The sequence below is a fragment of the Ochlerotatus camptorhynchus genome, unplaced genomic scaffold (assembly GCF_037179485.1).
Source record: "Ochlerotatus camptorhynchus isolate MF236.1 unplaced genomic scaffold, CSIRO-AGI_Acam_v1.1 ptg000190l, whole genome shotgun sequence".
In the NCBI taxonomy this organism is placed as follows: domain Eukaryota; kingdom Metazoa; phylum Arthropoda; class Insecta; order Diptera; family Culicidae; genus Ochlerotatus; species Ochlerotatus camptorhynchus.
In genome coordinates, this window is record NW_027040680.1 from 338,333 (window position 1) to 361,294 (window position 22,962).

Genomic DNA, 22,962 nt, shown 5'->3' on the forward strand with positions numbered 1-22,962 from the left:
GGTTCAAGCACTTCATGGTCCGAATCTACCAGATGCGCTGCCCCCTTACAATTTTTTACCAGAATGTCCGCGGATTAAGAACTAAAACTAGCGATCTTCGTTTGGCATTATCATCTTGTGACTATGACGTCATTGCGCTGACCGAAACGTGGCTTGGCAGCGACATATTAAACTCTGAACTCTCGTCCGACTATGTGATTTATCGTCTCGATCGGAATCCAGCCACATCTCAACTGCTACGTGGTGGCGGCGTACTGATCGGTGTCAAAAAGCATTTACGTTGTAAGTTGGTTCCACTAGTTAATGCCAGCTGTTTAGAGCAAGTGGCCGTGTGTGTTTCGTTGCCAATGCAGTCGGTCTACATATGTTGCGTCTACTTAAGGCCTAACTCGGACTGCGCCATGTACTTCAATCATGCATCTTGTGTTCAATAATTGTGTGAGCTTGCTGAAACTACCGATACAGTCATAGTTTTGGGAGACTATAACCTGCCTAGACTATCATGGCAATTTGATGCCGACATGAATTCTTACATCCCGACCAACGCTTCATCTGAACAAGAAATCGATTTGACCCAGTCGATCCTTGCATGTGGATTACAGCAGGTTCAGGATGTACGTAACGTTAGCGAGAGATTCTTTGACCTGGCTTTCGTTAGTGATACCGACAGAATTGAACTTTTCGAATCGCCCTGTGGAATTTTAAAACTCGACGCTCATCACAAATCTTTTATCATCAAATTTGACTACCTTCGTAATACTGACGACGTTGGGCTGGACCGCTGTTATTACGATTTCAACTTCTGCAATGAACCCCTTATCAACGCCCGGATAGGCTCGATAGACTGGATGACGCTTTTGACTGATTGTGACGTTGACGATGCTGTTTTCCGGTTTTATGGTGCCATTTTCGATATCATCCACGAATATACTCCTATTCGACGACATTGCCTCAGTGTTCACTACAATCAACCATGGTGGACCACGGAACTTAGGAACCTCCGAAACAGGTTACGGAAAGCAAGGAAACGTCTTTTCAAACAACGGACTGAGGAAAACAGACGATTACTTCACGACATGGAGGAGCACTAGACCAGCCGGTTGTACACAGTTTTCCATGAATATGTATTGCGCATTGAGTCGGAGGCAAAGCGGGATCCATCGTCTTTTTGGACCTACGAGAAAAAACTTAGGCGGAATGGCGGTAAACCACTCGATGTGTCCTATAAAGAAGCTCGTGCTGACTCCGCGGAAGAAGCTTCTGATCTCTTCGCAAAATTCTTCAAGGATGTTTTTTCGACTACCCCTCCCGCTCATTCTCCGGATGATCGTCGTGACTGGATGAGCAGCATAGCTCATTACAACTTGCATTTGCCGCAGTTGGATGTATATGTTGAAGAGGTGATGAAAGTTCTTTCATCTGTAGATCCTTCTAAAGGCCCTGGTCCAGACTGTTTGCCGCCATCGTTCATTAAGAAATTGTCTGCATCTCTCGCTTCACCTGTGTCGATTATCTTCAATCGTTCGCTAGTTAGTGATGTTTTCCCCACAATGTGGAAGGTTGCGTCCATCACACCTATTCACAAAGCTGGAAACATCCACAACGTTGAAAATTATCACGGAATTTCAATTCTAAGCTGCCTTCCAAAAGCTCTGGAGAAGATCGTATATGAGGTCGTATATCAAGCGGTTAGGCCAATAATTACCGAACATCAGCACGGCTTCGTGAGGAAACGCTCTACAACAACCAACTTAATGGTGTTTGTCAACTCGCTGATCAACTCCATTTAAAAACGACGACAAGTTGATGCGATCTACGTGGACTTCAGTAAGGCGTTCGATAGGGTTCCACATGTGCTTGCAGTGGACAAAATGAGGTGTATGGGATTACCTAATTGGGCCACGAAGGGGCTACAGTCTAACTTAACTGACCGCTCAGCCTATGTGAGCATTAACTGTGTTAATTCGCCTAGTTTCGAGATACCCTCTGGTGTTCCCCAAGGTAGCCATTTGGGGTCTTTAATTTTCATCCTGTTCGTGAACGATCTGTGTAGTCGACTGTGTTCTTCGAAACTTATGTTCGCCGATGACTTAAAAATCTTTCGTACAATTAAGTCAAGACTTGACTGTTGCGCACTCCAGAAGGATATTGATTCCCTTTTGCGCTGGTGTACATTGAACGGTATGCAGGTTAATGTCACAAAATGCTGCACAATATCTTTCAGCCGTTCACGCGAGCCCTTACGACATGACTATAGGATAGGACTCAGTAGTTTGCTCTTCGTTTCTTCAGTTAAGGATTTGGCTGTTATCATCGACTCTAAAGTCAGATTCAATGAGCACATCTCCATGATAACTGCTAAATCATTCGCCACATTAAGTTTCTTTTTTTTTTTGGTTCAAGCTGGAGCTGCGTGACAGCTTAATTTTCAAGCTTGACCCATTTGAATAAATTTTGCTTCTATCTTTGACAATACAGCAGAAGGACTAGCTTATGTTGGCCGCTTGAACACTGGATTCCGTATGTATTGTTTCAAGATAGTTATAGAAAAAATGCTGTGACGTGTGCGCGTAGATACATCCGCGTAGTAAACCGATTGAATAAGTAAATCCGTTTCGAACGAAATATCTATATTATGTAAGTTACGAAAATCGCGCGAATTCCGAAAGCCGTGCGAAACAACCGAAGCGAGAAAAAAGGCTTATTATCATTTAAAGAGTGTCACCAAAATAAATGTGATAGCCTATGTTGGCAAGTTGATTAATTTTGGTTTCCTCCCTAGATATTCTACTTATTTACTACTGAGCTTTGTATCAAATTAGTTAATTTAAAGAACGTATCAATCATTTCAAGATTTCGCGACCGCACCGAACAAATTCTATAAGCTCGAAAGCGTTTGACAAGCTCTACCGAATTGCGTATCAGTTCTGCGTAAGCTCCGTAGCTGTAGGCGCGTTGAATCCGACAGTCGGCAAAGGTTTAACCTGTACCAACACCGCTTAAGAAATCACCTCGAGTCAGTGAAACCGTTTATAGCTAAACATCTAAATTACGTAAGATACGAAAATCGCGCAAATTGTGAACGCCACGCGAAACAACCGTAGAGAAAAAAAAAACAACTTATTATCACTTAAAGAGTCCCACCAAAATAAATGTGATAGCCTATGTTGGCAAGTTGATTAATTTTGGTTTCCTCCATAAATATTCTACTTATTTTACTGTTGAGCTTTGTTTCAATTTAGTTATTTTACCGCACGTATCAATCATTTCAAAATTTCGCGACCGTATTGCGAATCACTTCTGCGTAAGCTCCGTAGACGTAGACGCGTTGATTCCGACAGCCGCGAAAAGTTAAACATGCATCAATACCACATAAGGAAAGATCGATTTTACGTATGGTTTAGTTCATAGATTTACATTGACTGCTGTTTAAAAATGTAAGTACTTGAACACTAAGAAAGAAGTTAACTCAGATGCTTTAACCGCATATATAAGAGATTTCGCGTATTGAGAGAATAATATAGTAATCGAGTTCAACAAACTCAGGGGAATACAATACCTCCAAAAGTTTAAAAGCTATTAATTGTCACATTCCTTTCCTCTTCTTATTTCCTAAACTATTCCTCTCCTTGTAAATCTGCTTAATGCTATTGGTCTGCCTGCGTTTTCTTTTTAAAGTTCAAGACTAAATAAGAAGATTTATTCTACAACTTTAAAGGTTAATTGCCTCCCTAAGCGGACCCCCCGCATCCTAATTCTTTTGTTAATCTATTTAATGTCATTAGTCTTTCTGAAGTTTCTTATTTAAGTTCATTTGATGGTTATGATATCTCATTGATCTAATTTAATAAATTATTAACAGTTCTAGTTCACCTAATCAATCATAACCCATGCTTTATTAAAAACCTGCACTTGTGCTTGTAATCTAAAATTAAACGTGTTTCAAGTACTTTTGATTTAAGTCTATACCTATTTATTATATCTTAGTTCGACCCAGGTAACACCTTCAAGTGACTAAAATGCTTCATTTTGAGCTTAGTTTCCTAGCTGATTTTTAAATTATATAGGGTATATGTTCCAATTACGCTCTCACGTTTCTACTATGTCGCACCACAAAAATACATATGGGTATGTCACAATAGAAGCACACCACAGTGGAAATCCCGAGCCATAGTTTAAACACTTATCCCAAATCAAAATGAAGCACATATAAGATTAGTTACAATACCATGTACAAAAATGGCGTTTAACATTGTTCCCTGAGTAGTACCTCAATGAAAACAACAATGAAAGCTTGTCACGCAAATAGAAGGAGCACCGATGGGCACTTTCTGAAATATTTCAATAGTATAATTCGCTTGCAAACCCAAATAAATCTATCTGCGTAAAAAATAAATAAAATAAGAGTGATTTGCGGCAAAACCCGCCAGTATCACACCCAACGTCAGTGCCTATACGTAAGCGTACTACGACGCGGCTCTCAATAAAAGGAGTAACAAGTGTGATACTATCACTGCTAGACTAGATCTTTGGTTCTCTCATGCAGTGGTTTATCAGAGAGGGGAAGCTTAGTAATCCCCATCGCCTGCCCATGTCGTCATTCTATCGCGGCATGAGCCAGCAACGCCGACCATAAACCTACCGTCTCCAACACTCCACTATAAAGCATGAAATTAAGCCCGCCCACCAACAGCAAGGTGCAAAAACTGGCCAAGGGGAGGGATTCGCCGCATTAGGTTTCTTGAAACGAAACACAAACGCATTCCAGGACATCTACGCGCTGAAATCACTATACTGTGCTCTCGTCCGCAATCTTCCAGAGTATGCTGTTGTTGTGTGGGCACCCTTTTACGCTATTCAAGCTAACAGAATCGAAGCCATTCAGCTTTACGTATTCTGCCCTGGAACGATTCGGTAAATTTGCCGTCTTACGAAGAACGGTGCAGGCTGATTGACCTGGACACGTTGGCAGCAAGGAGGAAACTACTTCAGCGACTCTTCGTGTTTGGATTGCTTAACGGTGACGTGGATTGCAACTCTATTGTGAGCCAAATCTACATCAATGCTCCTCAAAGAGTTCTACGTAGTTACACGCTTCTGTGGCAACCTACCCATCGGACCAACTATGGATTCAACGAACCGTGGACCGTGTGCTGTCGTGTGTAAGTCTACTTACAGACATAGAGTTCGACACCTAGCCTAGAAAATATCTGTACAACATTATGTTGAAGATTTAATTAAATAAATAAACAAAAATTTGGAGGACCTTGAACATCTGATATTCATGGCAATACGCCGTATAAGATCCACACAGACACTCTGAATCTATTTGGATATATTTCGAACAAGAAATGCATAATCCTTTGCTTTGAAAAGCATCATAAAAGAATCTGTAAATTCCGGAATTGACCACATTTTCAATGGCACCGGGTATGTTCCTCCGGTGCCCTATCTGGTCAGAAATGCCTCAGAGCATCATTGCTGATTATGATTGAATGGGCTCGCCAGTTTTTGTTTGGAATTTTTATCTTACCAGCTGGTGAAACAGCGATGCTGCATGTGTTTTAGTCCTCCTGACCCAGAAACCTACCGGAATAAATCCAGCCACAAGGTCCTAATTTTTTGTTTGGAACCATGTTTTTTGGTCGCATTGTTTTATTTTTATATTTTAGATGAAATTTAATATATTGATGAGTCACCAAGACAGCGGCGCCGGTGGTGTAGTGGTAAGCGTGATTGCCTCTTACCCCAGCAGGTCTGGGTTCAATCCCAGTCGGTGCCGCCGGGATGTTCTGAGGCATAACCACCGACAAACCGACATGAATGACCATAGCAAAAACAACAAATTCTCGGACCAAAGCACACTACTGAAATCTGCCTCTATGTTAGCTAAGCCATGAACCCGCATGCATAAGTTATGAATTGGTTCGGGTCTGATCTATTGAGCTTGAGCTTGATTGACCGCCCACGGTTGCTACTCTGTTATTGCCAGATCAGCTGTAATTACACAGAGAACCAATAGACGATGCTTGGGACTAGCAATCATCCTCAATGTGTAAAAACTGGTGATCTTAAATTAGGCAATACCAGCGCCGGCCGCGCCCGAACACAGGTCAAGAAACGAATGGGAAGGATTGTGTTGACATGACACTCGCTTTGATGGAAGCCGAGAACACCTCTGCACTTCCACGAGGAATCACTGGGATGTTGGATAAGAGGGTTGGGTTTGCAGCAGGGTTCGTTTTGGTATACGATAAGCTGAATTGATGTCCTAACGATCATATAACGCGAAGGAGCTTGGGACTAAACCCACGGTCTTCTGCTCAGTAAGCAAAAACGTTTGCCACTAGGCAGACGAGCACCTTTTTAATCACCGAGTTGCTGTTATTACCATGTATTCATATTAACAAATAAAACGATTGACGAATCTTGAATGTGGATGGGCCTGAGATTAGACTCATGATGTTCTGCTCAGTAAGCAAAAACGGTTGCTCTAAGGCCACCGAGCCCCTCATATCACATAATACCGTTGCTCAAATTTGTGTATCCATTCAAACCCTGACCAACGACAACAACGAGTTTCGCAAAATACACGATACACAAGCGATTTTACCATAAATCTCTTTGATATGTAAGGACCTGGGACCGCGTTTTTCTGCTCAGTAAGCAGGCCACTGTAACCGACGATCTTTCAAATCCGAAAACTAAAAACTACGAAAAAGTACTTAGACCTTCATTAAGTTCCACTTTCACGCGATGTTCAATGACAGGGTCCTATCCAGGATTACATCTGAAAAATCCAAATCTGGCCAACGCCCACCCTAAACCTAAACCTGTTGTAATCCACCTGAAATGACTAACGAATGGAAGACTTTGACTACCCAGCCATGCAATAGTCTCATTCCGTGCCTTATGGCAACTTGATGATTCTATTGCGCTCATCTTTTGGCACCACCCAGGGGAGACTTGGTCCTGTACCCAATGCTTAACTTATCTCCATTCCACTCAGCTACTCGCAATTTCTTGTGATAACCCACTAGGGCGGAATATTATTATATGAGACAATTCAATGCAGACGTCTTTCCAAATTTGGCAGATTGACAGGTAATCGGTGAGTTACCACGATAGTTGCTATTCAACAACTCGACAACGTCCCATCGTCAACGCCTGCTATTAGAATTTCCCATTGCAGACGCCAACGAAATGACGTCATCGAGCTATCGATCAACTACCCTGGTTATCGCCTGGTACCTTATAGCACGATGCTAGGAGGCGAACCGGAAGAATCGATGAGCTACCTCTCCCCCTGAATTGGTTTGGGTCTGATCTATTCTGGACAAATTATTTTGATCTAGATAAAAAAGCGTATAGTTTTGACAGTTCGGATCACTGCACATTTAAATCGGCCGGTTACGATTTTCGGGCACAAGTCAGAATTAAGTGTCATGTCGGTTTGTCGATGGCATAACATCTCTGATCACGCCTTCCTTCGGAAGGGAAGTAAAGCCGCTGGTCCCCGGTTCATTAGTTGATGGGTCGATAGGTAGGGTCCAGGTGTAGGAGCTGCCTCCCTGGCGTCGGTAGCATTGGTGCTCAGCACGGAAAACAAGATCGACGGAAAACAAACCAAGGAAAAAAAAAAGAGTCACCAAGAGCATTTTCATGGCAAAATTTTCTGATTTTTCGGAAAAAAATATTTTTGGAACTGGAGAACCGAAAAACACATTAAAAAATGTCCAAAAACTACCTACGTTTTAAAAATATCTACTTTCAAATCGCTAGCAAAATTTTACTCGGGTGCTTTTTTATTGTAAATTTGATGTACTTTCATTATATAAAGTCAAAACAGTACTTGGACCAAATTTTGGATATTTTTCGAAAAATTTGAGTTTTAAAAAAATCAGAGTTTTTTGTCCATCATTTCTCCATCAAATGAAAAAATCCTTTTTTATTGAAATATTGTTATTAAGACTTTATTTGAAATTTAAAAAAAAAAGTTGGCTACATTTTTTAAGAGTGCATATTTTTTTCAAATAGTCTAATCTATTACCTGTAATATTGCCCAACACACCAAACGGATCGGACAAACAGTTTTCGAGTAAAAATTTTCTGATATTTTTCTATGTTCTATTCTGAAGCTTGATATTTTTCTATGTGCCCTTTTCAAAATTAAGGCTGGATTCAAAATGACGATATGAAGATGCAAAATGGCATTTTCGGTCATAAGGAACGTTTCCGTAAATTTTCAACCAAATAAAAAAAAATACAAAAATAAACCGATTTGCGAATTGCTCTATTTTGCTAAGTCGAGCATGAAACCTCCCGCATCAAACTCCCAACGGGGAAAAAACCTCAACATCGGAAACCATTTTCCATTGGTCCGATGCAACGAAAGCCCAATCACCATTGAACCTGTGTAGCAGAGCTGCAGCTATCTTCAGGCTAGATTTATTGCCAAGCGCAACACCAAACTAGCTCCGAACCGCACCGCATCTTTCCCCCAAGCCAAGCCAAGCCAAGCCAACCGCTGCAGACATTTCAAGAGCTGGTTAAGCTGGTCGAGCTCTTGACGAGGCCCCCTTGGCCGTGTTCCGTGCGATTCGTGGTCGCTGCTGCTGCTGACTCTGCTGGCTGGTACGATCAACCATCACAGTCAGTGTCAGAACAGTAAACCTACTCCCTCCTCCTCTTCCTCCTCCTCGCTTTACTCCCCGCGATCACTGCTGACTGAATTCAGCGGTTAATAGTGTTGTAGTTGTGCCACTGACTGACTGACTGCGCTGCGCTACTACCTTCCACCCTGACCGACAACGACGACGACGACGACGACGACGATGGCGAAGACTGCCTTTGGTTGCAGATTGCGTTATTTTATGAATCTCGTCAGACTCGGTGTGATTATGTAAGAGAAAGAGCACTTTGAAAAAAATTAACGAAATGTTTCAACGACGACGACGATCGACAATCGTCTCATAGTAGAAGTACGACATCGGTGAAGCCTTTTGCGGTGCTGGTTTGACTTCTTTTTTTTCTTTTTTTTTTTTTGGGTGGGAGTTTGGTAGGAAAGTTCAGGTCCGTCCGTGTGCGTCCGGTGTGTGGATCGGGGTGGTAAGTTCACGTGCTACGGGGAAAGGAGGAAAGGGGAAGCTTTACGCGCTGATTAACACGACAGGTCTGCGTGAGATTCAGACAAACCACCAGCTATGGGTTGGCATGTACATTGAGCGGAGCGCCGAAGTTGGTGGTTGTGTTCACATTCAGCCTGTGCTTCCAGTCCTTTTCTGTTCATTTTAATTTTATGCTTCACTGTGTCTATTTTGGAAAACTGGTGCTTTTAGTGGCCATTATGCGTAGCGCGCGTACTTCGGCAGGGGTGTGCTCGGTAATTTTGAGTTGAGAGATTGAAGCTCTCAGTTCGCATTCACTCATTCTGAAGCATTTCCCAGGAGGAAATCCAAACTAAAATAGAAGAATGCACTAAATCATTCAAAATGCACTGAAGAAGTGCTCCGAAGTTTAAGCTGGAATTTCCTTAACAGTGAAGGAACACCAATTGTATTGAACCGCCCAGGGGCTACAAACCTCCTGCGACCGCTCATGCTGATCCGTTCGTCTGCAACTCGATGCTGCAATCGCTGACTACACAGTAGACCAAAAAAAAACGACAACTGTGAAGGGAAGGGAGAGGAAGGCGGAGAACCTTTAGTGCGTGCATAAATCAACCCATCATGGCGCAACGATGAGAGATTCGGCCACTGCTGGGGAAGGACCGCGGGCAGGGGGTGCGTGCTTGTCTGTGAAACAAGCGTGTTTCTCTTGACATTCAAAACTAGAAATAGAAAAGCGCGTCGTTTCGTTTTGTACTATTTCGCAATAGTTTCGTCTATTTGGAGAGAGAGATAGATAGAGAGGATCGTCCCAAGATCGAGCTCATGGTGGCTAATTCGTCCAAATTAAACGCGCTTCCACGGCACAAGCGGGTGAGACGCTGCACTTTGCACTTTGGTTGCTGCTGGCTATGGGATTTCACTTTCAGAAAGGGATTAAATCCACTCTGCATAAAATTTTATAACACCACCACCACCACCGACATCAGCGACGTGCAACAGTTGGCCAGCCGGTATGAAGTCAGCTACACATATCTGGTTGAACTGATCGACTGACTGAACTGGCTGTGAAGAGAGTCGAGGATTCGTCGTCGCCATTGACTTCTTTCGTACAGGTGTAATTAACCTACTTTTTCGGCGTGGGGCTTATTTTGCATTTATGGGCTCGGATTTGTAAGTGCTGGCTGCTGTCTGGCGGGTAATGATGGTTTTATGCGTTCACGATGGGCTGATTAATGACGTTTGTTGTGCTGTGCTCTGGCTGCGTCTTTACAAAATAGTTTATCGATTTTCCAGTGGAGATAATGGGTGTTGATTTTTTATCTTCTTTTTCGATGAGCAGAGGTGATGAAATGTCGGTTAGTCCTGATGCAACCGCTGACGGTTCAAGTTTTACGTCACATATCGTCTGGGGATCTTGATTTGATCAAATTAGTATCGCACAGACTGGGTCAGCCGATTAGGCAGTGTGAGGAGATGAGGATCGGATAATAGATAATAATTGCAAACACGGAGGTGTTGATCAGCTGATGGGTAGTAATGAGCTGCAGAAAATTTAATTTTGCGAAACCACTGGTGCCGAAAAAAGTGGGATTTCTGCAACGCATGAACGTTATTATCAGAAGTTTGATGATTAGATCACACAGATGATTATTTTCGCATGTATTCCATGTTCCATGTATTACGCATGTACTGAGGAGGAGAAAACGTTAACCAATTTATGATTACTAATTTTAATCCTGGCTACTGTTTTCCTACATAGATGTTGCAGACTTACCTTACCAATCAAACTGAGGCCTTGTTGTCCTCTGCTGTCCGAAGAAGTCATCTCCACTCTACTCGATCCATGGCCACACTTCGCCAGCCTCGTAGTCAGCGAAGGGTCCGCAGGTCGCCTTCTACTTGGTCAATTCACCTTGCCCGCTCCGCGCCTCTTCTTCGTGCGGCATTCGTACAACGTGCCCAGCCCACCGTAGTCGCCCATTTTTTGCTATGTGAACGATGAATGGTTCTCCCAGCAGCTGGTGCAACTCGTGGTTCATTCGCCTCCTCCACGTTCCATCATCCATCTGCACTCCACCGTAGATGGTACGCAACACCTTCCGTTCGAAAACACCAAGTGCCCGGTGGTGCTCCACGAGCATAGTCCCGGTCTCGTAGCCTTAGAAGACCACTGATCCAATCAGCGTCTTGTAGATAGTCAACTTCGTGCGGCGGCGAATTTTATTCGAACGGAGCGTCCTCCGGAGTCCAAAGTAGGCACGATTCCCTTCCATAATGCGCCTTTGAATTTCTCTGCCGGTATCATTTTCGGTGGTTACCAGTTAGCCCAAATACTCGAACTCATCGACCACCTCGATTTCGTCACCGTCAATCTGAACTCGGGATGAGAGGCTAACATTGTCTTCCCTAGAACATCTTACTTTCATGTATTTTGTTGCAGACCTTACGTACAATTCCTACCCATAAACGGGAGTTGAGTGAGAGTTGCACGGATGCCAGATGAACAGATGTGTCTGTATTTTCACAACTTTAGCAGTTTCCTTTCGGCTCTCCACGTTTTCTCTGGAAGACAAACTTATTTAAAAAAAAAAACGTATCGCTGAAACACCCACCAAACGAAAGCTTATGGTCACGTAATTTTCAGCCAGGGTGACCAGCGAACCAGGAAAACCGGGAATACCGGGAACTATCCGAGAATTTGAAAAGTAACCGGGAAAACCGGGAAAAACCCAGGAATTCGATGAGAAAACCGGGAAAATAAATTAACCACACCATAGGAATAAATTTTCACACCATAATTTCAGGATAAACAGAGTGATTTTTTACCAAATGAATGTCTTTCTCTATTTGCTGCATAATTTTTTTCAGAATCCGCCTTATTGTTTTTAGAATTTAATCACTCAGCAATATTTCAAATTGATTTCTGCGATTCAATTTCAGATGTAAAGTGCATGGGCCTTAACAAAAAATATTGTAGATGCTGGACTTTAGAAACAAATATTTGTAAAAACTGAAACTGAACTATTCTTTTCCCGGGTTTTAATTTTATTCAAAATTCTCTCAGATATGAATTTCAGAATGAACTTGGAATCCTGCTCTGAATTATTATAGAATTCTTCTAAAATTAACCAGAAAAACACTCTGCGTAATAATTACCGTTGAATTTTATTTTGAATTTCCTTGAAACCCATTCTAAGAAATTGTTTGAAATCCGTCTTAGAATACCCTTAAACCTATTCGGAGACTTTGATTTCATTGAAATCCTTTTTAAAATATTCTTTTAACTCTATTTAAATGAGCATAAATCTTTCAAAATTTTGAATTACTTTAGTATTTATAAAACCCTTGGAGTATTTTAAAGATTTACTTTCTAATTATTAGCCTTTTTTTGCAATAAATTTTGTTGCAGCCTTTTGATGAATCTTTCACACTACCCGAGCAAAGTCGGTTAACAAAATGAAAGCAAATCGATATTAAAGTGTGCAGTTCCTATCATAATGAAAACTCATTTTGATTTCAAATGTTGCGACATAAGTCTGATATCATATTGTGCTTTCATTATGCAGTCAAGACGTTTTAAATGAAAGCAACTTAACTTGAAGTTCTGCTGTTTACGTCTTGTTTGAAATTTAATTGAAATTCATCTGTCGTAGAACTAATTATTATCGTTTATCTGATTTGCTTAACACAGTTTAGGTCATTCGTGACTTGCCCGCGGTGAGATTGGAGCCTAAGTCTTTCAGCTTGAGAAACATGAATGGTAACCATTTACTCTAGGCCCGTATTCAGTTAACCATTATGAATGCAAAATCAGTAATCAAATTGATTTCATTGAAAGCAGGATTAATTTTCCGTTTGCTTCAACAGTGTAAAATTTTGCTCTTATTTTTGCTGTGTTAACCGTTAAGTCAACCAAAATGAGATCAACTGGAGTATTCAAAATAAGTTACATCATAACAGCAAATTTTGATTTCAATTTGATCTTCAGCTTTGCTCAGGTAGGGTTTGATTTAATTTAGAACTTGCAATCTTCTCCTCAGAAATCTTTCCAAATTCATGTTAGAATAATTCTGGAAATTCTGCTCAAAACTTCTCCTTCGAAAACTGTGCGGGAATCCTCCTCAATAGTTGTTTGAAATCAACACTTTGAATACTTTTAAATTTTACTTACAATTCCAGTGTTTGTCCGCAAGATTCTATCGATTGTTCTGTAATTTGTTTTAACCCTTTAAATGCTTCTAAGCCTCAGAGCCTTGACAATTATGACTGAACGAGTATTTAATAAATATGATATATTTTTTTTCAAATCTGTGATCTTGCAAAATTTTCAAACTCTAACATTTTTCCTTTTTTTTTCTCCAAAATTGTTATTAATCCCATATTTTTAAGAAAATTTCTGTAGAGTCTGAAATCTACACAAATTTCAAAGCCCCAGAATCTTGGGAATCTATCTTATTAGTAAATAATCTTTCAGTTATTATTTTGTTTCAAGTGTTGGTCTATTGGTCGTGGGTATTAAATTTAATGATCCATGTTTAGTTTCACGTTGAGCGAGCTCAAACGTCAGTAGGTTTCACATATATTTTTTCGTGTTTAACTTTGTCAGTGAACACACATTTTCTTTATGCGATATTACTATCAATTTGCTCTAGTTCTTTGTATCAAGTTCACTTTTCTGAAACATTTTTTTTTTTTTAAATTAAATCTCTTTTTCTTCACAATTCATTCTTAAAACCTATGCATCCAGATAGCATTTGGCCCAGTGACTTTAATCTCTGTCACTCAATAAATTCTAGGGCTTTGAAATCATAAGATGTATCGAGCATAAAATGTGGTAGAATTCGATTTATCAAATTATCTCGAAAGATCAATAAATTGTTTTGAATAACAGTGCGTTCTATACAAATCCTGTTTAGTATTATGTTATTCCTTCCACATATATTTTAATAACTAATTGTTTATTACTTGCGACTAACTCTCGAATAGGAACTTGAATAGTGGCTATCCAAGCATTCAACGATAACAATACTTTAGAGACATAAGCAAAGTAATGCAGACTTTTTGATCTCAACGGTAAGCTAACACAGAATTTTCAACAACTTGTTGATGATCTCAATACCACCTCCCTAATCGCGCATATTTGCAGCAAAACCCGTTCGCGCTTTTCCACCAAAAATCACAATGTTACTTGATTGTAAATCATATTAGGGCGACCTCGGCGTTGAGGTTAGCATCCATACCTCTCACGCCAAAGTCACGAGTTCAAGCTCACCCCCGGACAAGTCACGAATGACCCAAGTGCGTTAAAGTGACTATATCAATTAAAATAATCGTTTTTCAAACGGATGATAACAAGTCATGAACACTCGTTTTACTCAATAATTTTCCACTTGTTGTTTTTTAAACTCATGGGCTTTTGAGGAGTGTCTCAAAGTTCTGCCGCTGAAGGCTTTAACAACTATGTATCATGCCTTTGTCCAATCCAAGCCGCCAAAAAAACGGTTAAAGCCATTGCAAGTAACACAAAATAGGTGTCTAAATGTCGTGAACAAAAAACTTCGTCTGTATTCTACTGTGGATCTGTATAACAATCCAACTGCGTCCATATTACTGATAGCAGCACTACGTGACATTTTAAACAGGTTTGTAAACAAAATCGAACTGGTTACAGTTACAGATATAAATTCCCTCTAGAGTTTACAGTTGCTTCACAGCAATATAAATGTGGAAAAGCTTAGGCGTCCACCTCTTGGTCGCCTTTTTGTCCACCTAAAATATTCATAAGTATTACAAGCAATCAAGAGTTAATGAACAATCAACAAAGCATCCTATTACACTAGTAACCCCGCAATCTGATGCTATCATAATTTTCAGCAATGTCAGGAATGCTTACGAACCCCCGAAATTTGCCAGAAAACTTATTACTAAATCTACCCAGACAACCAGAATGCACGTATATTCAAAGTTGTTTCTGTGATATACAAACATATATACAAACAATCAAATCGTATAGAATGCAAAAAAAGGGCTTATACCTACAAAAGTGGAGGCCATATACGTGCAAATCTAAATTTATAATTAAACGACTTGATTTGGCATCATATACGATTCAGTCTGTCATAACAAATTCAATTTGAAAAGTCTTACGATGTAATCCGATTTAATGTGTGGTACAGTACGATGGTAAAATGATTCATCGCATTAAAGTCGGAAATTTGCGATGTATGTCACACTTGTATGCGATGTTGACAAAAACTGTAGTTATTTACGATACTGTCTGTACATTGTTATACGACTTCTGGTTGTCTGGGTAGGTATCTTCGAAATAAGCTTCAAAATAGATTTTTTTTTTTATTAAATTTTAAATTCAATCCTCTAGTTTTTGCAGTGCTACAATAATTATTTAAAAGTATTAATGGAAGCTATCCATATAAAATAAAACGTTAGAGATCACTTCGTCAAGATACATAATTTGTCAATTCATAAAAAAAAAATCACTGGATAACTGTTCAAAAGACAGTTTTAACGTGTGAAATTAAGTGTCTTTTAAATTCTATAAGTGTTGCTAAACGTTTGATATGTCTAGTCATAGAATTGAAAACATTTATTCCTTTATAATATAATGAATTTTGTGAAGCACAAGTCAAGAGATGTGGTGTTCTTATTTCAACCGCGTTTCAAGTATTATATATATGAAAGTCACTTACTCTTTCAATTCGATCACACAAATATCGAGGCAGCAAACCGTTAACTACTTTAAAAATGAACACCGTAGTCAAATATACAATTCTTTGCTTCACCGCCCAAGTAACATTTTAAGTTTTATGAAATACTACAAAGCTACTATAAAACAACATTCATAAAAAACCTGGTCAAGACTGCTTTGCCATTGATGCATCCACCAAAACCTCATTGATGCTAGAATCTGTCTAGTTGGCCCACCCTGGAGAAGGTTCTGAAGGTTATATTTTCGAAGCTCTTCAAGATTGATTTACTGCAAAATGGTTGTGCGATAAACGCATTGAGATCCATTTTAAAACCGTATTTAAGCTACAATAAAAGCTATTTGGCAACAATTAAAACCATTATCCGAGCCATTTACCCTAGCTGCTTTCTAAGTTCACTAGAAAAACAACAATCAAGATAAAAAAGGATTCATAAATACCATCCGATCTTATCAAAATAATTAAAATAAAAACTGATAGTATAAAAATCCTGCCGAATTTCCAAAATTATAAAATAGTTCTCATGAAGTGGCAGTTTTGTGTGCCATATAAAATTTGATGTAAAATGTACGTGAAAACATCGAAAAACTAGAGTCCGCCCACGGAAAACATCAATTTTACTAATTATTTTACATTAAGAAAAAAAAATATTCTTCAGATCGATCATTAAGCTTAGCCGAGAAATTTGTTTCTCATGATTTTTGCATTCTAAATATTTTCTCATTGCTAAATTAACTTAAATAAAGTTATATCCAAGAAAATATCGATTAAAATCGAAGATTGTAAAAAACAAACAAAATAATTGTAATATGGCGGAGGCATAAAAATTGATTTTCATGGGCCATTTGTGAAAAAGTTATTTTGCTTTCAAGAAATCCTTAACAAATTCCTTAGGTTTTGAAATGGCTTTTATGAAGAAAACTTGTAGACTGAATTGTATTTATCTTAAGCCATTTAGCTTGATCCTAGCCCGTTCAGATTTATGGTAGCATTTATGGCGGCAATGTTGCCTACAAAATGTTAAACGTCAAAGTTTGTTTATCTTTCCATAGTTGCGCTGTGCGATTCAGCGTTTTTCCAGGCGATTCTCTCCCGATAGCTTGGAAGCAGTTACTCAGAAAGTGTTCACAACATTTTGCACAGCTGTAACCTCGATCATTCCCGAAAAGATCCCCTTCTTCCGGATAGTTCTGGAAGTGCACCATCAAACAATGCAGGAATGTACGGTTGAATTAATTTTTTCCAAGTGATGACCCTTTCGCCGAATAAAATCGCATCTATGGATCGGAAACCTAACAGTTTCAGTGGTTTTCTGTCGGTACTGATACAAGTACCTCCTTCCGATCTTCATCTATTCGCAAGGTCTGGAGAAGGCTGGTCTGTTTTCAGACTGTTTTGACAATGTTTTATGAATTTGAGGACCACGTTCACTTCACTCTTCTCCACCAGATGCTCAGTTGTTGATGGTACCCGTTCCGCCGGACGTGCTGGTTCTAAACTAAACTAAGAACTAAATTTTACTGAAATCGACATCCCTTCGGTCGTTAGCATCGCTTGATTTTTTTCTCCAACTTCGTTTATCCTTCGAGATATCCTTGTCATAAATTTGGTTTATATTCACTGTGAGGATCCATCCTTAAAATTCAATTTGTAAACAGAGGAGATTTTATGATACACTTTAAAAAGCCTAAAAGGCAACAAGATATGCGTTTTGCTCTCATTTAAAACCTAATGGTTTTATGGTTGCTTTTATAATGATAGAAAACGTTTATAGAGTATTTTATCAAGACATTAATAAAAAAAATGCTAATGCAGTTTATGATTGATTTATAGAACAGTTTTATGGTGGGATTGAGAACTACTTTAAATTTAATTTTAAAACAAGACAGTTTTTGACTTCTCTCCAGACTGTAAAAGGTTTTTAAAACAGCGAAAAGGTGAACTACTAAGCAGAAACCTTTACACTGTGAAATGCTGTATTTAAACTAAATGGATTATTCATTACCATGATAAAACCATCATAAATCAGAGTGGATGCCAAATGATTGCAGAATTGTTATTTGGGCGACAACGATTTTAAAGCGTCTAGCATCAAAGTGGAGGAAGTGAATCTATTGCATCTCAAAATCAAACGTATTATTTTACTCTGCAAACGCTGTCATCTCAATATTTGTGTTGCAATGGCCAGAAATAAAATGGAAGGGTGAATATCTAGATGAGGAGAGAGGATTGATTTGTATAGCTGTATTTTACTGGAAATAGTTTAATCGTTTTTCAGTTGGCATAGAATTCCAGGCTTCTTGACATTAATAAAAAAAATGCTAATGCAGTTTATGATTGATTTATAGAACAGTTTTATGGTGGGATTGAGAACTACTTTAAATTTAATTTTAAAACAAGACAGTTTTTGACTTCTCTCCAGACTGTAAAAGGTTTTTAAAACAGCGAAAAGGTGAACTACTAAGCAGAAACCTTTACACTGTGAAATGCTGTATTTAAACTAAATGGATTATTCATTACCATGATAAAACCATCATAAATCAGAGTGGATGCCAAATGATTGCAGAATTGTTATTTGGGCGACAACGATTTTAAAGCGTCTAGCATCAAAGTGGAGGAAGTGAATCTATTGCATCTCAAAATCAAACGTATTATTTTACTCTGCAAACGCTGTCATCTCAATATTTGTGTTGCAATGGCCAGAAATAAAATGGAAGGGTGAATATCTAGATGAAGAGAGAGGATTGATTTGTATAGCTGTATTTTACTGGAAATAGTTTAATCGTTTTTCAGTTGGCATAGAATTCCATGCTTCTTGGCAATTTTCTTAGCTGCAATGAATAACACATTATCATCTGCAAAAAATATTAATATCGCATAATCGTAAAACACGTCGCAAGTCATTAATATACATAATAAATAACAGGGGCCCTAATCCACTTCCCAGGGGCACTCCAAGGTTATTCCCCACGGGACTGGAAACATAATCATTAAAAACAGTCCGTTGAGTTCTGTCAGACAAATAGCTTTCAAACAATGTATATGCAGTACTCGTAATTCCAACGCGCTTGATTGATCTTAACAATAAGGGCCTAGAAATTGTTTCAAAACCGCGTTCAAGATCCAAAATAAAAAAACAGCAACAATCGTACCTTTACACTTCAAGTTATTTTTCCACTTCGCTAATACCAAATTCATTAGCGGCGCCGGTGGTGTAGGGGTAAGCGTGATTATCTTTAACCCCTGCAGGCCTGGGGTCAATCCCAATCGGCACTGCCAGGATGTTCTGAGGCATAACATCTCTGATCACGCCTTCGGAAGGGAAATAAAGCCGGTTCATGAGTTGATGGGTTGATATGTAGGGTCCAGGTGTGGGAGCTCCTTTCCTGGCGTCGGTAGCATTGGTGCTCAGCACGGAAAACATGATCGACGGAAAACAAATCAAGGAAAATAAAAAAATACCAAATTCAACGCGGTTTCAAAATAATGAACTTCCCGATATCCGGATTGTTCTGGTATCAACGTTTGTTACTATTTAAATACTCCAACAGCTGGCCTCTAACAACAAGTTCTAAAATTGATGGGACGGAACTTTTCGGCTTTAATCGATCCAGCAACTTTTTCAATAGGGACCACTGAGGATTCCTTTCAAATTTGTGGCACAAGTCCAGTTTGCACTGGTTCATTAATAAGGTCCAGCAAGATGTGGCCAATGACATTAAAGCAATCTTGAATATCTCTATCATTAACATTATCTACTTCTGTCGATTCCGCGGGCTCATCACAATCAAACCCTCCATCAACCGTTCCATAGTTATAAAGTAGTCGTCCAAAAACGGAAGTCGGCAAGAAATCTGCAGTTCACTACAGTAAAACACGATTCAACTCTCTGCCACCTGATCTGGAAGCTTAACATATTTTTAGAAAATTCAACGATTAAATATAGCTGCGAGTTCGGTGCAGGATATCGGATTGCTTACTTCAGCATCTTGGCATGTTTTTTCGCCTACCTACATGATCCACGCTTTCTCGCTCCTAAACTAGCATCTACGATACTACGCTCCTAATGACCTCCCACGATTTTCGGGGTCCGGCTACACTGGTTAACATTACAACCGCTCCACATAGTTCTGGATCCATGCTCTCCGACTCCAAACGAGCTGCAAGAATTCGCAATATACACGGTCTCATCGCTGTCACCATATATGAACACCTTGTCTAGTATTCGAGTTCTGGCTGCACTCACGGTTGCTCTCCGGCTCTAAAACTAGCTACAAGGTCTGGTAGAAATACCATTTATTTTGTCAGGTAACGAACACTGGTATAAGTCTGGCCGAAGTCAGAGATACTACGCCCCTAATGAACTTCTACAATTTTCGAGTTCCGGTCATCATTCCTACCACTCCATATGGTTTCTGGTTCCATGCTCTCCAGGTACCAATTCCGGTAGAAATGCCAATTATTATGTCAGCAAGAATTCGCACCATCACCGCTGCCACCAGCAATGAACAGCTTGTCCATCATTTGGGCTACCGCCAGAGCTGGTAAATATCACAGCCGTCATGTGACGATGAGAAAACAGGTCCTCTCAGTATCACGAGATGAAACTACCTATCATTAGCTTTCTTGTCTTTTTTCAATGATCAAACACTCATGAGAATAATTCTTATGCGACAAGTCCGCATCGTGCTCTCTTGCCGTGCGGATCTATTTGCTTTTTGCTGAAGGAAGTGTTACTACTACCTAAAGCTACAACAAATTTTAACAGCACTTTTCAGTGCTCAACCTGTAAAAATTTTCTACCTTGTTCAACTCTTATTCCTCTTCGATCCTTGTTTGGACCCTACCCGAGGTAATCCTTCTTGGATATCGATTTGGAAAATTCCTCTTCGATCCTTCAGATTCTTATAGTAATCTGCTTGGAAGTCGATTTGGATAAAAATTTACTGCCGCCATGGCGCCTAAACGCAAAAGAAAGGGGCAAACTCTTGACCCCCCTTCTGATGAAATTAATTTGAGTAATCAATTTGATTTGCTCACGGATGATGAGAATGATCCATCATCCAAGAAAAATTCTAGTAAACTTTCCCGGCTTAATGCCAAGAAGGAAAAGATTCCCCCTATTGTGATAACCACTACCGATTTCCATGCTCTTCGCATGGAACTTTTGAATTTCGTGAAAGTTAAGTTTTCACTACAAATTGGACGTCGGGGTGAATGCCGTGTATTGGCTGAAACCTTGGACGGATTTAAATGTCTTCTCAACTATCTTACTGAGAAGAAGCACAAATTTTTTACTTACGACACCAAAACTGAACGTGTGTTCAAGGTTGTCATGAAAGGACTGCCCAGTGGTGAATCCCTGGATCAGATCAAAGATGAACTGGCAAAATTACTTGGAGTTGTGCCACTCCAAGTAATCAAAATGAAAATGAAATCCCGTCCTGGCGATTCGCGCAACGGGATTTCCAATGATTTTTATTTAGTTCACTTCAAGTCTAGTGAACTAAACAACCTTAAGGCCTTAGAAAAAGCTAGCCTTATGCTCCATGTCCGAGTGAAGTGGGAACACTTCAGGAAGACTGGAGGAAATTTCCAAAACCTCACCCAGTGCCGTAAGTGCCAGGGATGGGGTCACGGAACTAAAAATTGCTACATGCCAGCTAAATGCATGAATTGTGGTGATTCCTCTCACGCAAAGGACGACTGTCCTGTGAAGGAAGATCCTAAGAAATTTAAATGTTCAAATTGTGGTGAAAACCACAAATCCAATTTTTGGGAATGTAAGACTCGCAAAGCGATCCTACAATCTCGTTCTAACCGTCAGGTAGGAAACGCTCCACGTTTCCGACCAGGTACAAATTCCTCTGCTGTTAACAACGGTCAGCGAGGAACAAATTCTACATTCGTACCCGTAGGTACAAATATCTCCCCTGCTTCAAATGTTTCATCTGTACCTACTCCCCTCGCTGCTAACAATGTTCAGCGAGTTAATGGAGCTACCTATGCTGCTATTGCAGCGGGTAGAAATCAAAATACTAACCAACGTTCTAATGGAAATTTTGACAATTTTGACTTAGGAAGCATTACTGCCCCCAAAATGGAATTTTTACAGAATTCATTAATTGACATGATTTCTGATATGCTTAAATCTAACTCCATGTTTGATGCTATTCAAACTGGAGTAAAATTTGCAAATAATATTGTCATGACTTTAAAATTCAGTAATGGATTTTAAAGCATTAAATATTGTAAATTGGAATGCTCGATCTCTTAAAGATAATGAAGACGAGCTATTTAACTTTTTAGGAGTTCATAACGTGCATATTGCCGTTATAACTGAAACGTTCCTTAAACCTGCCCATAAGGTTAAGAAGGACGCAAACTACTTGATTTATAGAAATGATCGTCTTGATGGACTCTGTGGTGGCGTTGCCATCATTATTCATAGACGAATCAAGCATAAAATTCTTTCTTCATTTGAAACCAAAGTTTTTGAAACTTTGGGGGTTTCTGTTGAAACAAAATTTGGACAACTTACGTTTATAGCTGCCTATTTGCCATTCCAATGCGTAGGCCAGCAAAAGAATTTTCTCAAGGGTGACCTCCAGGAACTTACCCGTCATAGGTCTAAATTCTTCATTATTGGTGATTTTAATGCAAAACACCGCTCATGGAATAATGCTCAAAGCAATTCCAATGGTAATATTCTGTTTGATGATTGTTCTGCAGGTTATTACACTATTCAATATCCAAACAGCCCAACATGCTTTTCTTCTGCAAGAAATCCCTCCACTATTGATTTGGTCTTAACTGATTCATGTCAACTTTGTAGCCAATTGGTTACCCATGCTGACTTCGGTTCTGATCACCTTCCAGTAACTTTTGAAATATCCCAAGAAATAATTTGTAATCCCAACAGCTCTACTTTCAATTACCATAGAGCTGATTGGGAGCAGTATCGAACATTTATGGAATATAACTTCGATCCAAACATTCCTTTGCAAACCAAAGATGAAATTAATTATGCTCTTGAATCTCTGACTACTTATATAGTTGAAGCAAGAGCTGCCTCAGTACCAAAATGCGAGGTTAAATTCGATTCAATTATAATAGACGATGATCTT

At 39.5% G+C, this 22,962-nt stretch overlaps 1 protein-coding gene across 1 annotated transcript in view; it reads left to right on the forward strand.

Annotated features, from left to right (window-relative positions):
• ftz-f1 (ftz transcription factor 1) overlaps positions 1–22,962 on the forward strand; it is a 524,702-nt gene that overhangs the window by 202,187 nt on the left and 299,553 nt on the right. The window lies entirely within an intron of this gene.